Below are 15,237 nucleotides of genomic sequence, written 5' to 3'. Positions count from 1 at the left end.
TATCTATCATGAACAATCCAGTGGTTGTGAGTAACTTATTCAAATTTCATTTGAATTACTTTTAAATAGAAAAGTACTGAATAAGCCTTTTGTATCATTACTTAATGAAGGTTTTGTTAAATCACAACACCCCTCTGCAATAAATGAATGTCCAAAGTTTTTCCATCCAACCGTTTTTACTCAAATTAGTCTTGAAATTGCTAATTACTCAAATTGGAGCTGATTTTCTACCTGTAAAATATTTGATACATTAATGGCTATTTTTATACTCAAATTCAAATATCAATGTAAGCAATACAGATAATAATATTTCTATATAATTGCATGTGTAAGAAAGAAAAACCACATATTGATTAATAGAAATTCTCTCTTCTTTTGATAATTTTTCTTGACCAGTAAAATACTATCTCCATAACTGTTTTTATTATTACATACTAAGGGACTTACAATCACGAAATAAAATACCATTTTGTTATCAACACTGGACCAAGCATAACTGGTTATATTTATACCACTGGTTATCAATATAAATAAATACAATCTTTTGTTGATATTTATGTGCTGTGGTAGAACCTTATAATGTAGACTGATTGGGATTCAATAGAACTAGATATATAAAATGTAGATGATTTGAAAGGTTTTAAGGCACTCTTTCTGCATAAAACAGAGCTCATATAATAAAGATCCATCCACCCAGGTATCTTCTGACAGTAGAATCTCTCTCTCTAGCATCTTCTGATTCAAATTTGACAGAGACCTTCATATTTGGCTACTGCTTGCCTCCTCTGTGCCTCCATTTCCTTATATGAATGACAGGGGATTCCTCCCCATAGTGCTGTTGTGGAAAATAAAATGATTAATCTATGTGAAGCCCTTAGAATAATGCCTGATACCTAGAGAGCACTATGTCAATTAGTGACTACTAATTACTATGTAATTAGTGACTATGTCTCCTTATACTGGAGGAGTTAGAGCTAGTTGTTCTATGAAACAATCAAAATACATTTGTAATTCATATAGGAATGATTGAAAGAACTAGGTACACAGACCATTGGAAAAACATTACAAAGAAATGCATCTCCTTCATACTGCCGAGTGAGTTGAATGTTCTCATTCTTTTAATGGCCCAGGCTAGATCCCAAATGATGACACAGCAGGATGATCTGGTGATGGTATAGATAAAGAGTTCAGGAAAAGATGAAGGTTCCAGTCCTAGCTCTATTGCTCCCTTGCTGATTGACTTTGAAGAAGGTCTTTAACCTTACAGGGTTTCAATGCATTCCTCTGAAAATGGGAAATGAACCAGGGGAGGGGCAGTAGGTCCAGAAATCCTGAAGTTTCACTGAGTATTATTTATTTTACGATTCTATTAAATTACAACTTACGGAAATTTACAACCACAAAGTATGGAAAGCTCTTTTAAAGTTAAAAAAAAAAAAAAACCACCCTACTGTGGTTATTCTTCAGCCTCATACTTCAAGCATTTGAAGTTGGGAAGAATAAATGTCCCCACACATAGTTTCGAACCATTTGTTACTACATTCCTCATCAGAGTCTCCCTGAATTTTTTATTTCCAGGAGAAGCGTAACCTGGAAATCAAGGCACATAACTTAGGGATATGGGTCCAGTGAGTGAAGACAACCATAAGGTCCTCAGCAGCTAAACATACGCTAGTCTCATATGTACTTATCATTGCGTACAATTCCCAGTGCAACCACAGGAGTTAGTTGTCACTCTCTCCATTTCACAGACAATGAAATGAGGCTCAAAAAGATCAACTGACTGAACTGATGTGTCAGTCATTAGACTACCTAAACAATGTTGTTTCTATCCTACCAAAGCTGATATTATTTTAAAAACAAGATGAGTACAAAAATCATCTTCCCACCTCACCAGTTGCTAGCAATGGTAAATGAAATATAACTTATTATAACATTTATATTTTATATATAAGAAAATAATATTTTACTTTTAGAATAACATATAATTCTAATACAGCAAAAACAAATTAAAATTACTTAACAATGGACAATTCGGATTTTTATCTTTATTGTTCAAATAATCTTTTTAAACAAATTCTACCTATTTTTTGAGAACTGCTGCTGCTGCTGCTGCTAAGTCGCTTCAGTCGTGTCTGACTCTGTGCGACCCCATAGACGGCAGCCCATGAGGTTCCCCCATCCCTGGGATTCTCCAGGCAAGAACACTGGAGTAGGTTGCCATTTCCTTCTCCAATGCATGAAAGTAAAAAGTGAAAGTGAAGTCGTTCAGTCGTGTCCGACTCTTAGCAACCCCATGGACTACGGCCTACCAGGCTCCTCCGTCCATGGGACTGAGAGACCGGTGGTCAAATATCCTGTGCCTTACATCTAGTATAAATAACCTTACCTTTCAGTTGGTTTAAGTGTTTTTCAAGTGTAAGTTTCTAAGTATACCTAATCAATACTTTCTCTTGGAAGCATTACTGGCTCCTTATAGCAATGATTACAAAATAGTTCTTATCAAGGAATAATGTAGATACTCACTGAATGTTTAACAGGCTATAAAAATATCCCTCAGTTTAAAGTAAAAGGTACCAATCAGAAGAATAATACAGACCAAAGTGATACAGTTAAGTCATAGTAAGTGACAGGTGACATGTTTACTTTAAATCCTGCACAATGGAAAACACTGACAAAATTGAGAATTTATTGATGGTAATGGCTTCAAACAATTGCTGAATGTCCTCATTTACTCTAAGTCAATTAGCTCTACTGTATATCACTGACAGAGAACAAACAGCAAACTAAAAAGAACCTAAGATGTGTATCTAACACATAATCTACAACATAGTTAATCTTGCACATAGTGAATTGGTGGGAAATAAAAAATGCAAGACTCAACATAGAATTCTAGTGTTTCCAGTTAAAACATAGGTTGCCATTAGAGACAAGACACGTTCATATTTTGTTTTTTTAAAAAACTGACGTTAATTGAGTCAATTGCACTAGAATATTCTACGATAGGATAATCTGTTAGCAGACAACAGGCCAGACTTAACATTTATTTATTTTATACTTTCTCATTACACTGTACTTGAGTCATACAGAAAGGGATAGCAAATGAAGTTGAAGAAGAAGGTAATTACCCGTAATAAGGAGGCCTATTAGACTTTTCCCCACAAGGAAGATTGCACTTTTCTTGTGTCTCCTCCCACCCTTTTAATTATCCTCTTCTTCCCCCTTTTTGCCAATTAGTCTATAAAAGCCAAGACATCTGTTACCCACAAGACATCTGTTACCCACATGAAACCAAAGGATGTGAACATTCCTAATCAACCAGAAAATAAATGTTCATCCATATTTACACGTGAGGGCAAGCATATCCTGGCGTCTGGAAATGCAAAAAAACATCAGATTACATAAAAGAACCAAATGTATCACTTGTGTTTGTGTGCTATTCTTACTCATAATATTCAGTGGGGAAATATTAGTTGTTTTGAATTAGATACTCTTTTCAATAAACAGATTTCCTACATTTGGGGGCTGTATGCTAACACATCTATCGGCCAGTGCCTTACCTAAATTTCTGATACATGCCCTTTCTTCTTTTCCAGAAATTAGTTGATTCAATGTCCCTAATTTGGGAGTTGGATATTAAACAAAATATTTTTTTCATTTAGAAAACTGTCTCAAGTTTGACCTGCTGCCTTTTATCATTTGCAACCTTCTGAGTTAACAAAAGAATAATTCAAGCTCATCAGTGTGCTGAATATGAAAAGTATAGCAGCAAGAAAGGAGCCAGGACACCCAGAATTACTGTCTGCAAAATAAAGCTAGACAGGGTCAAAGGCAACCAGGCAGGGATCTTTCTTGTTTATTTCTTTTCAAATTTTTATTTTCTTGTCATGTAGTCATTTCAAAGTATTTGCCTTTCTTAATGGCAAGAAAGAATAGAGAAAGAAAGTAGCTTTAATAAAATATTAGTTTAGTTTAGTGCTAAGTCATTTCAGTCATGTCCAATTATGTGCAACCCCATGGACTATTAGCCCGCCAGGCTCCTCTGTCCATGAAATTCTCCAGGCAAGAATACTGGAGTGGCATTGCCATGTCCTTCTCCGGGGATCTTCCCAACCCAGGGATCGAACCTACGTCTCTTACATCTACTGCTTTGGCAGGCGGGTTCTTTACCACTAGTGCCACATGAGAAGTCCCAAATGCAAACTTTTTGGCCAAATGACCCTTCAGCCGAAATTCAACTTCTAGAATTCCATTTGCCCAGATATATCCAAAGAAATTCAAAACTCCTAAAATATTGTACACCAAACACAAAGGAAAATTATTCCTTTGTGCAAGTGGCTATTATGTTCCCTGTTTAAGAAGGTCTCACTCTCCTAACTGAGAAGGAATGGAACTATCCTAATAGGAAAGATTCTACCCAGGACAACTGCTTTCACCTCCAGTTGCAAGGTTCAGTTTAGGAAGAGTCCAGCACATCTTGAATTTGAGTACTTGCTGCTCAGAATATCCTCAACCCAAATCCTGGGTTCAATGCCTGGATCAGAAAGATCCCATGGAGGAGGGCATGGCAACCCACTCCAGTATTCTTGCCTGGAGCATTCCACAGACAGAGGAGCCTGGATGGCTACAGTCCATGGGGTCGCAAAGTCAGACACCACTGAGCGACTAACACACACAAAAAGACCCCTCCAGTTTTACAGCCCTTTGTTACTCTGAGCTCATTCTCAACTTAAGTAACTTTAGGGTTACCGTATCTATGACAGAAAGCTGGGGTTACAAACATGAGCACCCAGTGAAGGACAGGTTTGCATTCCCAGATTCACACATTGATATTTCAGTGGGTGAGCTGATCCTACCAATTTATAATCCAACAAAACTTCTCCAGTCAATATTAAAGGTTATCTTACCCTATATTTATCCTATGAGAATCCATTGTTCTTTCCAATGTCAACATGATATTTGGGAGAAGTAGAGGAAATTTCAAAGCCTCTCTGAATTGGTGTAGACATCAAGATTCGATTAATCCCTAAAATCACAATATATACACAATTACAACTTTAGACTTTGACTATCATCATGTAGTGAAGAAAAGGACTGACTCTATTTGGAGTCTCCTATAGCAAAGCATGTCAAAGAAAAGGTTGTTCCTAATCACAAGACACGTTTCTTCTGCTAACGTCCCATATAATTCTGACTTAAGTTGAGAAGCTATTTTTTTACTTTGGCAGCCTAAGTGGCTCTTTATCAAACTTTTATTTGAAGTCCTGAGATCTGTTCTGTCTCCTTAAGGGAAGACTAATTCTCAATGGATTCTAATTACAATCCAATTACATTGAATAAAACAAAATCTACAATTGTTACTATAACCTAATAGGCTAGAAAGTCTGGATTCTTCCAAATCCCTGAACGTCATTTCTTATAACTAAGGCTCCTAGACCTACTTGTCCCTATTTTATAGCTCTAAATAACAAGTTTCTTTCCCACATCATGACCTTGGCACTATCGAGTCACAGTTCCTCCAAAAAATTTAAAATAGAACTATCATGTGTGTGTTCTCTATGCTAAGTCACTTCAATTGTGTCTGACTCTTTGCAACCCTATGGACTGTAGCCTGCCAGGCTCCTCTGTCCATGGGATTCTCCAGAGAAGAATACTGGAGTGGATTGCCATGCCCTCCTCCAGGGTGTCTTCCTGATCTAAGGATAAAACCTGTGGCTCATTATGTCTCCTGCATTGGCAGGCAGGTTCTTTACCCCTAGAGCCACCTGGGAAGCCCAGAACTATCATACAATTAAGCAATTCCACTTCTGCATATTTATCCAAAGAAAACAAACATACAAACATGAAAAGATATGGGTACCCATGTTCACTGCAATATTATTTACAATTGCCAAGATAGCGGAAGAACCTAAGTGTCCATCAACAGATCAATGCATAAAGAAAATATGGCATACACACACACACACTCTCACACACACTGGAATATTACTCAGCCATAATAAGAAATGAAGTCTTGCCATTTGTGACAAGCATGGACCTTGAACATTGTACTAAGTGAAAAAAGGCGGACAGAGAAAGACAAATACACGATTTCATCTACATGTGGAATCTGAAAATAAAGTCTTATTATAATATATGCTGATAAATGTAAACTAGATTTTTTTAAAAGGATATTGTATTAGTTAGGGTTTTCCAGAGATACAGAACCAGTAGAACATACATACACACACATGTATACATATATCTATTAACATCTATATCTACAAACAGAGAGATTCAGTTTGAGAAACTGGCTCACTAGACTGTGGAGGCTGACAATTCCAAATCAGCAGGTTAGGCCAGCAGGAAGGAGACCTAGGGAAGAGTGGATGTTGCACCTCAAGTCTGAAGATGGTTTGAAGGCAATTCTTTCTTCTGGAGACCTCAGTTTGTTTTCCTCATAATGCCTTTAACTGATTTGATGAGGCCCACCCAGTAAAGGAGAGTAATCTGCTTTACTCAGAGACTATTGATTTAAATGTTAATCTCATCTTAAAAATAACTTCACAGCAATATCCAGACTGGTGGTTGACCAAAAATCTGGGTACCATGGTCTAGTCTAGTTGACTTGTAAAATTAACCATCACAAATATTTACTATGTATCAAACACCATGGTAAGAAAGGAGGCAGGGAGAAGAGCAAAAAGACCATTCTCTAAATGAATGGCAGTGTTAAAGAACATTACTGCTGCTGCTGCTGCTAAGTCGCTTCAGTCGTGTCCGACTCTGGGCGACCCCAAAGACGGCAGCCCACCAGGCTCCCTCGTGCCTGGGATTCTCCAGGCAAGAACACTGGAGTGGGTTGCCATTTCCTTCTCCAATGCATGAAAGTGAAAAGTGAAAGTGAAGTCGCTCAGTCGTGTCCGACTCTTCGCTACCCGGTGGACTGCAGCCTACCAGGTTCCTCCGCCCATGGGATTTTCCAGGCAAGAGTACTGGAGTGGGGTGCCATTGCCTTCTCCGAAAGGACATTACTACAGTGTGCTAAACGGAGCCAGAGGTGGTATACAGTGTATTAGGACACAGCGGCTGAACGTTACTTAATTCAGCAGGGGAGGGGGCAGGATAGATAGGGGAGGCTTCTTTGAGGTGAGTCTTGAGGAACACAATTATTCTTCACCATCCCCAGTCTCCCCGCGACCCCCGCCGCCATCACCCACCCCCATTCCCCCCACACACCCCCACCTCCGCCATTCAGAGTACCTGTCCCACCTCACCCTCTCAGCAGTCCTCAAATTAGCTTCCAGTCAGTCCCACCAGCCTGGGGAAACCACGGGCAGTCGTCACCCACTGGACAGCGGGGAAATAGCTCCTCTTGTGGGGTGAAATACATGGGCACTAACTTGTCTCCACTTTACCGATATGTTCCTGCAACACCCACTCTGCAGATGGAACTCCATTCCCAGTCCAAGCATGTTGGCGCCCGGAGCATCACCCTCCCAAGGCCCCTCTGGACTCTGGTACTATCTGGGAAGGTTCGGTGACCTTCCCCAGAGTTGCAGTTTGGGGGTCGGAGCCCTCCCCCAGCGCAGGGCCCGGGAACTTCCACCTCCTGTTCGCCTGGTGGCTTTGCAGGTCCTCCCCGGGGTCGCCGGGACCCGAAGGGTGGTCAGCCGGGCCTTGGCGTGAGTGAATTCCGGACCGTGTCTGCTCAGCCTGGCTTCTCCCCTGCCTGCCCAGTCTCAGTCCAGAGATGCCTTCCCGGGGATCCCGGGTGCCACCTAGCGGCACCAGAGAGAAGATGCCGGCTACTTTTTACGGGAACCATTCCCAAAGAGCGTTTCTCAAGCCTCGTTAATCTGCCGCCCTTGGTTTTCTGTTATTTGACATTTAAAATAGAAAGTACATGGGGATGACCCAGAGAGATGTTGTGGGGAAGGAGGTGGGAGGGGGGGGTCATGTTTGGGAATGCATGTAAGAATTAAAGATTTTAAAATTTAAAATAAATAAATAAATAAATAGAAAAAAATAAAATAAAATAAATAAATAAATAAAAATAAAATAGAAAGTACGGGCTTCTCAGGTGACGCTAGTGGTAAGGAAAGTGAAAGTCGCTCAGTCGTGTCTGACTCTTTGCAACCCCATGGACTAGTCCATGGAATTCTCTAGGCCAGAATACTGGAGTGGATAGCCTTTCCCTTCTCCAGAGGATCTTCCCAACCCAGGGATCGAATCCAGGTCTCCCGCATTGCGGGCGGTTTCTTCACCAGCTGAGCCACAAGTGGTAAGGAACACCGAAGTGGCAACCCATTCCAGTCTTCTTGCCTGGAGAAGACCATGGACAGAGGAGCCCAGGGGGCTACAGTCCAAGGGGTCGCAGAGTGGAGCACGACTGAGGGGCTAGACACACATACACACAGGGAGCACGACTTATCTAGAAACAAATCAACGCAGTGGTGACTTGAATGCGCTTCTCCATTGGAAAAGTGGGCTTCTGCTCTCCGATTCCCTAGACTGTCACACCCCTAGCCCAGGGGAAGGGCTTTGAAAGCTGCTGCTTGCTAGATGAGAATTTATTAAAAGAAATCTCTTGCTTGCCCCCCAAGATCCCAGCTATCCAAATACTGCTAGCAAAGTTTTTCCAAATTGTAAGAAAATAAAAATTTATAATTAAGCCTGTAAGTCATATTGGCATATTGAGTAAGATCCCACTGCCCATTGAGCAGTTATGTTGATGTTCATATAAAATCATACTTGACAATACTGATTACTAGATTTGGGGATATCACCCACCTGTAAAAATCTCAAAAATAATTCTAGGACTTAATCAAAGGTTGAACTAAATTTTTGCTTTCCCAAGGAAGAACACTGAAAAAAAAAAAAAGCAATCTCTATTACCATCATTTTCAAAAAGAGAGGGAATTATAAAACCAGCCAAGTAAGGATATAAGTCATAGATCTAAGGATAGGGCTTAAAAGATGAAGGATATCTTTTAAATTTTTCAAATGTTGAAAAATAATTGCTATTATCATGTTCGGAGAAGGCAATGACACCCCGTTACATTTCTTTGTCTTTTTCTGATACAAACTGTTAATCTGGGGGTGGACTGTGCATCAAAAAGTGGAACTCAGAGTGTTCAACCTGTTTCTAAACTGTTTTCTTGATGATTAATGGCCACAATCCACACAGGAATTTTCCCTTAAATGGAAGATGCAAAAATCCATAGTGCTGTTTCTGTTCAATATGAAATGTTAAAAAAAAAAAAAACCTGAATAAAGCTGAATAATAAAAGCCATGCATCCCAAGCTACAAAGAAAGCTAATAGTAGGAGACCAGTGTTCGATTGTTTTCTTTGCTCAGAAAACAGATTGCTGGGCCTTCTGGGCTCAACTCAATGAGCTCACCCTAGGCAAATGCTCACCTGCCATTGATTCATTGTTTAAATGCTTCCACCATTATAGGGACACCGATATTAATACTGTATTTGATCAGTCTGCACTTTTAAGTCTATTTTATTGGACAATGGTGTTTTTTTTAATTATTATAGACCTGTGTTCAATATACTGTTTCTCAAATCTATGATGAAGTCTTGATCAGAACATATCACATAATTTTAATATTGTTTCCATGAGATTATTACCAATTATAACCAACTCCTGAAGGATATGATTTCCAGCAACATCTTGTAGTGATAAGCACAGATTGCTATTCTGTTACATGGAGAAATGAACCTATGTAAAGAAAAGAATAGCCCAGGAGTCCTGATTCAGCCCAGTGTATTTAGGAGATGGGGGTGTTAATCCTGGCTCTAGTAACATGAACTTTGAGGCTTCTGTGACCTCAACTGATCCACCCAAGAAAGAGTGGTGGCTCAGGTGGTAAAGAATCTGCCTGCAATGCAGGAGAATTGGGTTCGATCCCTAGGTCAGGAAGATCCCTTGGAGAACAGAATGGCTACCCACTCCAGTACTCTTGCCTAGAGAATTTCATCGCCAGAGGAGCCTGGTGGGCTCCAGTTCATGAGAGTCACAAAGAGTGAGACAAGACTAAGCAACTAATACACACACACACACACACACACACACACACACACACATACACATATACACTGTCCTTCCCAGTTCTAAAGTTCTATGACTTTATGGTGAATGCATTGATGGCCACCAGGCCATATGAGACAGAGCAATGTGAATGAATGCATATCCAGAGAACAAAAAAGTTATATTAGAATCTTAGTTCTCAAAAACCTGTTCAGAAGAATATTACATTATTCTGATAAAGACTGAATTGTATAATCAGTTTATACTTTGGAATTCCACTGAGTCATAGACGCCTAGTTTTGTGTTTTCAAGCTCACTGAAGTTGAGAAGATATAAATCATGTAGGAGAAGACCACAGAATTTGGTGATGAAAGGAAAGCAGAAGACATATTTCATCTATTTGTGAAAAATGGAATAAAACACAGAAAGTTGACACAAATATAAAGTTTTAAAAGCTAAAGAAGCTCTGGTTTATTTAAAAGAGGCAATTAAAAATAATCAATCAGTAAAAGAGTAACTAATAATTACCAAACTACAGGACTAAAAGAATAGGCAGATAGAAAAAGAGACAAGACAGCCTCACATTTGGAATGAAAGTTGCAAATAAAATTGAAGTTAGTCTTCAGAGTTCTCAAGGGCTCACTTGTCAGAAATTTTTATCACAATCCACATTTCTTCATTTCTATGATCAGATATGGTAAAGAATAGATAATTCTCAATCTAGAAATAAAAGGAAACTATACAAAGTAAGAAGCTGCTCTAACTAAAAATAGAGTGAGAAGTGAAGAGTTGAAAGGGGAAGAGGAGGGCAAGTGATTTAAAAGGAAGTTTTCTCTAGGGCTGATCCCAACTTTTCCACACTGACCCTAAAACTCAAAAGTTTATTTAGCTTGGATACTATGAAGAAAACTTACACTGTACAAGCATAAAAGGGGCAGCATTATCTGCTCCTTTATTCAAAAAAGTTGAGTAGGAATGGAAGCTGATGAATGGGAGATGGAATTTTTAAATTCATAATTTAAAAAATATATGTAATTCTCAGACTTTGAGGGATTATCATAGCTGCTATGAAAGGTGGCTTACATGGCTTTCTCTGGAATTATGTTTTCTTTCTGGGCTTTCCAAGTGGCTCAGAGGGTAAAGAATCTGCCTGCAATATAGGAGACTGGGGGCCAATCCCTAGGTCAGGAAGATTCCCTGGAGAAGGGAATGGCAATCGACTCTAGTATTCTTGCCTGGAGAATTCCATGGACAGAGGAGCCTGGCAGGCTACAGTTCATGGGGTCACAAAGAGTCAGACATGACTGAGCAACTAACATTTTTGTTTATCAAAGTATTATTGAACAAAATAACTCCTTGCTTTTTTCCAGCTATGCAAATATATTTTAAGACATAAAAATGAAGAAATACAAGAAATTAGAGGACCTTGGAAGGCTCAACTCATATTAAGCCAAAAAACAGACAAAGTCTAAGGCAGGTTGTCCTGAGTTTGGCTGCTATTGTCATGATAAGCCAGTATAAAAACAAAACAAAAAACTATAGCAAAATAATAAAAAACAACCCTTATCTTTGTAGCTCTCTTCATTTGCATTTAACATTGTCGGAATTCAGCAAGGTGTAGGGTGAGGATTCTCAGCCTCGGAAGACTCCACATCTGTATCTGAAGTCCTGAGTCACTCGCCTGACCAGCTGCATAGCCTAGGAAGTCTCTACACCTCTCTAAACATGACTATACACTGGGGAAGCAGGGACAATAATTCTAATCTCACAAGGTTTGGTGTTAGAGAGCTATTTTATATAAGACATGTGACACACAGATGTTAAAAACCTAAAAATTAAGTTCCTATTATAAGTTATTGACTATTAGCTGTTCAGAGCTCATCATTCAAAGCCCAAAGCACACTCCTTGAATATAACTGTGACTATTTAACTCTTTATGGCTTTGATCAACGTTTTCTTTGGTAGTGAAACTGCAGCACTAATGTGATAAAATCAGTGGCTTCAACTCCAAATAGACTTTCTTTGTCTTAAAAACAAAAACAAAAAATGTTTGCATCTTAGCATGACCAAAGGGTAGAAGGATCTAGAATCTTAACTCCCATACTGATTGCTACACTAAAATTTTTCTCAAATTTTATATAAAATTATACTAAACTACAATCGTAATACTATAATTAACTATACGAAAATTTTTCACAAAAATGATTCTACTAAAAAGTAGAATCAATGACTTCTTCAGTTTGACAAAATATATTTGAAAAACACAAGTATGTCATAGAGAAATGAATGAAGCAGATGAACAGAGAAAGAAAAACTGTCAATAAACATGGAAAGATTCGATCTCATTAATAATCAAAACAGAAAATTAATACAAAAAAGATATAATTTTTATTTAATATTATTTTGTAAGTTATAACACCCAGAAATGACAAGAAGGGATCAATTAAATTTCATCTTTATACACAGATGGAGTTTCATTTACAAACTTTAGGGAGTACAATTTGACATATTTGCCCCAAGAGTCCTAAAATGTTTATCATCTTTGCAGTTGTATTCCCACTTCCTCTATATGAAATAATCAGAAAAACAAAATTTTATTTAAAATTTCTACGACAGAATTATTATTCACAAAAGTAAAAAATGGAAATAACCTATATATCTCCAAATCAAAATGTTTAAATAAATTTTGGTAATACATATGATGGCATAATATTCTGTATTTAATAATATTTAACTAGAGCACCACGCTCAGTCACTTCAGTTGTGTCCAACTCTTTGCAACCACATAGACTGTATCCCACCAGGCTCCTTTATCTGTGGGATTTTTCAGGCAAGAACACAGGAGCGGGTCTCCATGCCCTCCTCCAGGGGACCTTCCTGACCCAGGGATCAAACCCAAGTTTCCTGCGGCTCCTGCTTTACAAGCAGATTCTTGACCACTGAGCCACGGCGGAAGCCCATTTAATTACAGCAGCTCACTACTCTATCAAATGAAAAGTAGAATCATAAAATCAAATGAAAAGTAGAATCATAAAACATATAGGATATGACCTTAATTTATATACATATGCATAGAAATAAGGATTAGGAGGAAATATATCAAAACATTAATAGTGATATCAAACTAAACGATGATTTTCACATTTTTCAACACTTTTCCCTAATCTTCTATAATGAACACATATTAATCCTGCAGTCAGAAACAACAAGATTTTAACATCACTCCACACTCTGTTTAAGTACTTAGTTTACCGATAGTCACTGAGGATATCATAGGGATATCTTCAGCCAACTCTTCTGCATATGCCTTTAAAAAAACACTGATCATAGAGTCTGGTATTCACCCACGTGTGCAGTATCGTGTTACTCCATGGCTTATAGCAACTCTACTTCCAAGTTCAAAAATTTAAATTTGTGCTCTGAAAACAGGCTAGTATATTTGAAAATAAGGCTATCCCTGAAAATTCACATACATGAATATCATATAATGACCCCTGCTCTACACTGGAAGCTTACCTGATCTCGAGGACGTAAACCAACAAACTAGCCTAGCTTGATGATCTTTCTATAACACTTCCTCTCATCTTTTGTCTTAGAAGAGGGTCAAAATCGGCATGGTGACTTTCCCTAAGTGTGTGGAAGACAATCAAGAAAATGCTGACTGCCCACTGGGTGCATGACACTGTATTAAGCAAGGGGTACCTCTAACCTGACTCAGCAAAATAAGGTTTGTTAATGCATTAAAGGCTCTTTGTATAGACTGCAGCTGTAAGCAAAATTCTCCATAAGCAAGCTTAATGTTATAGTAAACCAACAAAAAGAGCCAAAGCAGCCCCTAAGTGCTCTCCTGAAGGTGATAAATGACTTTTCAAGTTGAACCAAATACTTTAACCTAAAAAAGCAGGTAAGCAATACCACTTTTATAATGGACTTTATCTGTGTGTGGATAATGACCCTCAGTTGCAATTTCCTAAGAGAAGGAAAAAAATCTCTAATCCATGCTAATGAATGAAACATAGATTTATTTATCCTAATTTTATTTCATTTCTCTCTATGCCATTTTAAAGACTGAAGATGATATACACAAAAACATTTTAATATGTACAGAAACCCCTTACTTATATAACAGCAGTTAACAAAAGTAAATCAATGATTTGTAATCAATTATTTGTTTTGTTGTTATAAATGCAAGTGGTTTAACTTTAAAAAAAAAAATAAAGTAGGTTAGGAAAAACTGAAATGAAAAGGATCTGTCCAGTCTCACATTCCAGAGGCATCTACTCTTAATTATTTTTGTATTAGGGTATTATCTTATTTTAGGGCATTAATCTAAAAATACAGTGCTATTCTTGATTAACCAATTTGAACAACTGTCTGCTGACTTTACATGCCTTCCAGTTTGGGAAGTAGGTCAAGTTTATTGAGATATGATTTACATACTGTAACATTGCTCCTCTTTAGTATACAGATTTCAGTTTTGACAACTTCAGCTCAGTCATGCCTCCCTAAAATTTCCTCTTACACCTTTTAGAAAACTCCGCCCTCCACCCCAACCCATGGCAGATGATGTTTTCTGTTCTTATACATTTGCCTTCTCTAGAATGCTGAATAAATGTGTAGCCTTTTGATTCTGGCTTCTGCCATTCAGCTTAAGGCATCTGAGATTCATTCATGTTGTTGCATACAAGTCATTCAATGAGGATGAACCTACAGATTATCATACTAAGTGAAGTAAGTCAAACAAAGACAAATATCACATAATATCATTTGCAAGTGGAATCTAAAAAAAAAGATACAAATGAATTATTTACAAAACAGAAATAGAAAATTTTTTAAATTTTTAATTAAAGAAAGTTCATTGAATGAAGGGTCAAGAGTTTGTTGATTCATTCACAAGTTAAACGACATATTTCCCCAGTTTTTGCTGATTAGGAACAACTCTGTAAGAAATATTAATATACAGATTTTTATATAAAATAAGTTTCATTTCTCTTCTCTAAATAACTAGGAGTGAGATTACCACATCTTATACAAAGTGTATTTTAAATTTATAGAAAGTTACCAGTGTTTTTCAAAGTAGCATTTTATATTTCTACCAGTAATATTTAAGAGCTTCAGGTACTTAGCAGTCCTGCCAGCACTTGGTATTGTCATCTTGCTTTTTGTTTGTTCGTTGTTTTGTCTTTTAGTATGCGGTGGCATGTCCTTGTGGTTATA

At 37.9% G+C, this 15,237-nt stretch overlaps 1 protein-coding gene across 1 annotated transcript in view; it reads right to left on the bottom strand.

Annotated features, from left to right (window-relative positions):
• The window catches only part of ACVR1C (activin A receptor type 1C), an 87,937-nt gene that overhangs the window by 60,484 nt on the left and 12,216 nt on the right, over window positions 1-15,237 (bottom strand). The gene's annotated exons all lie outside the window — the stretch shown is intronic.

Source organism: Ovis aries, chromosome 2, assembly GCF_016772045.2.
Source record: "Ovis aries strain OAR_USU_Benz2616 breed Rambouillet chromosome 2, ARS-UI_Ramb_v3.0, whole genome shotgun sequence".
NCBI lineage: Eukaryota > Metazoa > Chordata > Mammalia > Artiodactyla > Bovidae > Ovis > Ovis aries.
This window is presented reverse-complemented; position numbering and strand designations above follow the sequence as displayed.